A 7290-nucleotide genomic window follows, 5' to 3' on the forward strand; every position below is an offset into this window, starting at 1 on the left:
GTTTACTTGTGACAACCAAAACATTTGTAAGAAAGGTTGATTGCTTGGTTTAGTAACTATACTTGCAACGAGAGTTTACTATAACTTCTAAACCATCAATCTTCGGTTCTTCAAAATGGCGCCGTTGCCGGGATTTGCAAACATGTGCCTTATTATGGTTATTGTAAATATTTGCTTTTTACTTGTTTATTTGTTTTATTTTTGTTTTTATTTTTTGCTTTTTCATAAATTAAGAGGTTATTGGTTTTTATTTAGTTATTAAAAATTTTTTCAAAAAAATTTGTTCTTGGTGTTCATCTTGATCTTCAAGTTGTTCTTTGTGTTCATCTTGACCTTCAAGTTGTTCTTAGTTGTTTTCTCCGTTTTGATCTAAAAATTTTAAGTTTGGTGTCATTTTATTGTTTTTCTCTTTCCTCATTTAATTCAAAAATATCTTTTTTCCTTTATTTAATTGAATTTTCGAAATTTGCAAAAAAAAAATTCAGATTTTATTTAAAATTTTTATCTTATCTATCTTATTCAAAATCAATTTCATTCAAATTTCAAAATTTAATTTTCAATTCAAATTTAAATAACTTTTTTTTAAATTTATTTTTTTTTCGTTTTTAATTTTTTTTGCTACTATTTCTCACCCCTGTTGTTTGAGTTTGTTCCATGTTTTATAAGAATGGAAATTATAACAGGAACATGCATCAAGGACTAAACAATCAGAGATGGAAGGAGCCACGAGGATCTGATCAACCCTTCCGGCAGCAACACCTTCCACAATACCATAGACAAAGACCATCCTACAATGCATGCCAAGACAATGAATCGCCTCCTCAAAATAGCTTTGGACCACCATACTCACAAGCCCCTTTCCACCATTCACCTCCATATGACCCTAACTCGTATCCACCATACCAACCACCTTATGAGCCAAATGAACCATAGACAGAACCACCCCCATTCCAACACAACTACTCTCATGAACCACCACCTCAATATACACCATCTCTTTATCATTATCAAGAAGAACCACCTTCCTACCATGAACCCTTTCTCCCTACAAATGAACCCTCCTATCCGCCCCAAACCTCTATAGAGAAAGCACTTACCGATCTAAACTCTACTATACAAGCTCTCGTCGCCCAAATCGGACCACCAATTACCTTCAACAATCAACCCTCAAGCTCTAGTGCACTTCCTTTTCAACCATAGAATGATATCTCCATCCCATCACCACCATCCATGGAAGAGCACCCACATCCATCAATCCAAGAGCAACATGATCCCAATGATGCTATTGACATGGAACAAGAGAGAAGGGATCATCTTCACGAATCCATACTTCATAAGGAGCTAGAGGAGGCCCTAAAGGTGAAGGTAGTAAAGACCCTTGAAGTCGAAGGAGTAGTTGAAGAATTAGTGAAGGAAGACATCAAGGAGGAGTCTGATTTTGTCTTAGAGCAAGAGGAGGCCCAAAATGTGGAGATAGGAGAGACCCTTGAAGATGAAAGAATAGTTGAAAGAAGTTGTCATGGAAAGAAAATCATAAAGCATGAGTACGATTTTATATTAAAACTACTGGACAAAGCAGCAATTATTAAAAAGGAAAAGTGGTTGCAGACTTAGGAGACGCTGAACCTCCATGGGAAAGTCAAGACATAGAACCTCCTTCCAAGACGGTTGCATTTGATGTTGAGCAGGGTGTATAATCTCCAAGGCATATCATAGTTGAAGATTTGGAAGAGGTTGGTCAAGAGATGGAGATTAAAGAAGAAGAAGCACAACCTCCCATGGCCTTGGTAAACAATGAAGAAGAGATTGAATTGGAAGAAAGCTACCAAGAAGAAGAGGTTGATATTGAAGAAACTTGCAAAGAGGTGGAAGTTGTCAGAGAAGAGCACAAGAGAGTGGAGCCTGCAAATTCGTTAGAAATACTTCTCCCTAAGTTGCCATCATCCTTCACAACATTCAAGTGGGTAAAATTCATATCCCTTAACTTTCTAATTCCACTTGAATATGGGCTACTGAAGACGGATGGTCAACTTAGAGCTCTTTGTGGCATTAAGAGTAAGAGGAAGATGGTTAGTGGTTGGAGTTGTCAAGCAAGGTTCAACATGGTTGCATACTCAAAGTTTAAATGCAAAGGTTGATGTAAAGTTCAACTGAATGGGTCTAGGAAGTTAGTTGGCTGCTTTAGTGAGAATTCAGATTGCTTGCCACCTGGATGGAATCATGATGATCAACAAGAAGACGGGTGCAAAGGAAAGGTCTGGGACCCCGGAATTCAGTCTAGAAATCAACACTCTTGGGGCCTTGTCACTTGCTTCAACTTGCTTGAAGGCTTTCTGCGCCTAGTTTGGGACCCCGGAGGTTACTGGAAGCACAAACACTGGTGGGGATTCCTGGATGAATACAAGCATAAGCCACCATAACAGGGAGCTCACCAAATGTCCAACTTAAGGACTTTAACTAAAAGTACTAGGTAGGAGACAACCCACCATGGTATGTGATGAGCGGATAATTTATACGCTTTTTGGCACTGTTTTTAGTAGAATCTGGTTACTTTTAGGGATGTTTTTATTAGTTTTTATGTTAAATTCATATTTCTGGACTTTACTATGAGTTTGTGTGTTTTTCTGTGATTTCAGGTATTTTCTTGCTGAAATTGAGGGACTTGAGCAAAAATCATATTCAGAGGTTGAAGAAGGACTGCTGATGCTGTTGGATTCTGACCTCCCTTCACTCAAAGGGGATTTTCTGGAGCTATAGAACTCAAAATGGCGCGCTTCCAATTGCGTTAGAAAGTAGACATCCAGGGCTTTCCAGCAATATATAATAGTTCATACTTTGGCCGAGTTTAGATGACGTAAAAGGGCGTTGAACGCCAGTTCTACGCTGCTGTCTGGAGTTAAACGCCAGAAACACGTCACAAGCCAGAGTTGAACGCCAGAAATACGTTACAAACTAGCGTTCAACTCCAAGATTGACCTCTACACGTGTAACATTCAAGCTCAGCCCAAGCACACACCAAGTGGGCCCCGAAAGTGGATTTATGCATCAATTACTTACTTCTGTAAACCCTAGTAGCTAGTTTAGTATAAATAGGACTTTTTACTATTGTATTAGACATCTTTGGTCTCAGTTTTAATCTATTGTTCATCTTAGGAGACTATTGATCACGTTTAGGGGGCTGGCCTCTCGGCCATGCCTGGACCTTCATCACTTATGTATTTTCAACGGTAGAGTTTCTACACTCCGTAGATTAAGGTGTGGAGCTCTGCTGTTCCTCATGAATTAATGCAAAGTACTACTATTTTTCTATTCAATTCAACTTATTCTGCTTCTAAGATATTCATTCGCACTTCAACATGAATGTGATGAACGTGACAATCATCATCATTCCCCCACGAACGCGTGCCTGACAACCACTTCCGTTCCACCTTAGATTGAATGAATATCTCTTGGATCTCTTAATCAGAATCTTCGTGGTATAAGCTAGATTGATGGCGGCATTCATGAGAATCCGAAAGTCTAAACCTTGTCTGTGGTATTCCGAGTGGGATTCTGGGATTGAATGACTGTGATGAACTTCAAACTCGCGAGTGCTGGGCGTAGTGACAGACGTAAAAGGAGGGTGAATCCTATTCCAGTATGATCGAGAACCTCAGATGATTAGCTGTGCTGTGACAGAGCATTTGGACCATTTTCACAAGAGGATAGGATGCAGCCATTGACCACGGTGATGCCTCCAGACGATTAGCCATGCAGTGACAGCGCATCGGACCATTTTCCAAAGAGGATGAAAAGTAGCCATTGACAATGGTGATGTCCTTACATAAAGCCAGCCATGGAAAGGAGTAGGATTGATTGGATGAAGACAGCAGGAAAGCAGAAGTTCAGAGGGAGGAAAGCATCTCTTACCTTTATCTAAAATTCTCACCAATGATATACATAAGTATTTCTATCTTTATTCTCAGTTTATTTATAAGTTATTTTCGAAAACTCCATAATCAATTATTATCCGCCTGACTGAGATCTACAAGATGACCATAGCTTGCTTCATACCAACAATCTCCGTGGGATCAACCCTTACTCACGTAAGGTTTATTACTTGGACGACCCAGTGCACTTGCTGGTTAGTTGTATCGAAGTTGTGAATGAAAAACAATTTATTAAGACGTGTGTACAGAGTTTTTGACGCCGTTGCCTGAGATCACAATTTTGTGCACCAAGTTTTTGGCGCCGTTGCCGGAGATTGTTCGAGTTTGGACAACTAACGGTTCATCGTGTTGCTCAAATTAGGTAATTTTCTTCTTATTTTGTTTTCAAAAAAAAAATATTTTCAAAAATTTTTCAAAAATTTTTCCTTTATTTTCGAAAAAATTTATAAATCTTTTCAAAAATATATTGTTCTTCAGAATTTTTAAGAATGAATTCTAGAGTTTCATGAAGCATGTTGAAGCCTGACTGGCTGTAAAGCCATGTCTAAATTCATTTAGACTGGGGCTTCCAACCCAACATTATCAAGAGCAAGCTAGTTGTTGCTAATCCACCTGCTGTTGTTCCTGATCCACTTGATTTACATGCTAAAGCTTGACTGGCTATTAAGCTATGTCTAACCCTCAGATTGGAGCTTTAGACTAAGAGTGCAAGATTCTTGGAATTCATATTAAAAATTTTGGAATCCTTATTTTTCTTTTTCACAAATAATTTTCGAAAAATCCAAAAAAAAATCATAAAAACCAAAAATATTTTGTGTTTCTTGTTTGAGTCTTGAGTCAAATTTTAAGTTTGGTGTTAATTGCATACTCATCTTGCATTTTTCGAAAATTGCATTCATGCATTGCATTCATCATGATCTTCAAGTTGTTCTTGATAACCCTTCTTGATTGATCTTCATATTATATGGTTTTGCGTTGCATGTTGTTTTTCATATGCATTCTTGCATTCATAGTGTCTGAACATGAAAGATTTCTAAGTTTGGTGTCTTGCATGTTTTCTTTGCATATAAAATTTTCAAAAATAAGTTCTTGATGTTCATCATGATCTTCAAAGTGTTCTTGGTGTTCATCTTGACATTCATAGCATTCTTGCATGCATTCATTGTTTTGATCCAAAATTTTCATGCATTGCATCATTTTCATGTTTTTCTCTTTCATTATTAAAAATTCAAAAATAAAAAAAATAACTTTCCTTTTTTCTCTCATAAATTTCGAAAATTTGGATTGACTTTTTCAAAAAATTTTAAAAAAAATTCAATTGTTTCTTATGAGTCAAATCAAATTTTCAATTTAAAAATCTTACCTTTTTCAAATCTTTTTCAAAAATCAAATCTTTTTCATTTTTCTTATTTATTTTCGAAAATTTTAAAAATATTTTTCAAAAATCTTTTTCTTAATTTTATCTCATAATTTTCGAAAATATCATCAACAATTAATGTTTTGATTCAAAAATTTCAAGTTTGTTACTTACTTGTTAAGAAAGATTCAAACTTTAAGTTCTAGAATCATATTTTGTGATTTCTTGTGAATCAAGTCATTAATTGTGATTTTAAAAATCAAATCTTTTTCAAAACTAATTTCAATCATATCTTTTCAAAATATCTTCTTATCTTATCTTTTTCAAAAATTTTATTTTCAAATATCTTTTCTAACTTCTTATCCTCTTAACTTTTCAAAAATTGATTTTCAAAATTTGTTTCAACTAACTAACTAACTTTTTGTTTGTTTCTTATCTTTTTCAAAACTACCTAACTAACTCTCTCTCTCTAATTTTCGAAAATATCTTCCCTCTTTTTCAAAATTCTTTTTAATTAACTAATTGTTTCAAATTTTAATTTTAATTTTCGAAAATCACTAACCATTTTTCAAAAATAATTTTCGAAATTCCTCTTTCTCTCTCATCTCCTTCTATTTATTTATTCATCTACTAACACTTCTCTCCCATCCAAAAATTTGAACACTACCTCCCTCTCTGTGTTCGAGTTTTTTCTTCCCTTCTTTACATTACATTTTTTTCTTCTTCTATTCACACAGGGGAACCTCTATACCTGGGTAAAAAGGATCCCTATTATTATTATTTTTCTGTTCCCTCTTTTTCATATGAGCAGGAGCAAGGACAAGAATATTCTTGTTGAAGCAGATCCAGAACCTGAAAGGACTCTGAAGAGGAAACTAAGAGAAGCTAAATTACAACAATCCAGCAAGCACCTTTCAGAAATTTTCAAACAAAAAGAGGAGATGGCAGCTGAAAATAATAATAATGCAAGGAGGATGCTTGGTGACTTTACTGCACCTAATTCTAATTTACGTGGAAGAAGCATCTACATCCCCACCATTGGAGCAAACAATTTTGAGCTGAAATCTCAATTAGTTTCTCTGATGCAGCAGAACTGCAAGTTCCATGGACTTCCATCTGAAGATCCTTTTCAGTTCTTAACTGAATTCTTGCAGATCTGTGATACTGTCAAGACTAATGGAGTAGATCCTGAAGTCTACAAGCTTATGCTTTTTCCGTTTGCTGTAAGAGACAGAGCTAGAGTGTGGTTGGACTCTCAGCCCAAAGATAGCCTGAACTCTTGGGATAAGCTGGTCACGGCTTTCTTAGCCAAGTTCTTTCCTCCTCAAAAGTTGAGCAAGCTTAGAGTGGATGTTCAAATCTTCAGACAGAAAGAAGGTGAATCCCTCTATGAAGCTTGGGAGAGATACAAGCAACTAACCAAAAAGTATCCTTCTGACATGCTTTCAGAATGGACCATCCTGGATATATTCTATGATGGTCTGTCTGAATTAGCTAAGATGTCATTGGATACTTCTGCAGGTGGATCCATTCACCTAAAGAAAACGCCTGCAGAAGCTCAAGAACTCATTGACATGGTTGCTAATAACCAGTTCATGTACACTTCTGAGAGGAATCCTGTGAGTAATGGGACGCCTCAGAAGAAGGGAGTTCTTGAAATTGATACTCTGAATGTCATACTGGCTCAGAATAAAATATTGACTCAGCAAGTCAATATGATTTCTCAGAGTCTGAATGGAATTCAAGCTGCATCCAACAGTACTCGAGAGGCATCTTCTGAAGAAGAAGCTTATGATCCTGAAAACCCTACAATAGCAGAGGTGAATTACATGGGTGAACCCTATGGAAACACCTATAATCCCTCATGGAGAAATCACCCAAATCTCTCATGGAAGGATCAAAAGCCTCAACAAGGCTTTAATAATGGTGGAAGAAACAGGTTTACCAATAGCAAGCCTTTTCCATCATCCACTCAGCAACAGACAGAGAACTCTGAACAAAATA

General features: G+C 36.4%; 1 non-coding gene across 1 annotated transcript; it reads right to left on the reverse strand.

The window, feature by feature from the left end:
* Window positions 1-6623: 6623 nt before the first annotated feature.
* On the reverse strand, window positions 6624-6731 carry LOC112752897 (small nucleolar RNA R71). The gene has a single exon (XR_003177306.1). It is a non-coding gene; the product is annotated as a small nucleolar RNA R71 (small nucleolar RNA).
* Window positions 6732-7290: the final 559 nt, after the last annotated feature.

The sequence above is a fragment of the Arachis hypogaea genome, chromosome 15 (assembly GCF_003086295.3).
Source record: "Arachis hypogaea cultivar Tifrunner chromosome 15, arahy.Tifrunner.gnm2.J5K5, whole genome shotgun sequence".
Classification (NCBI taxonomy): Eukaryota; Viridiplantae; Streptophyta; class Magnoliopsida; order Fabales; family Fabaceae; genus Arachis; species Arachis hypogaea.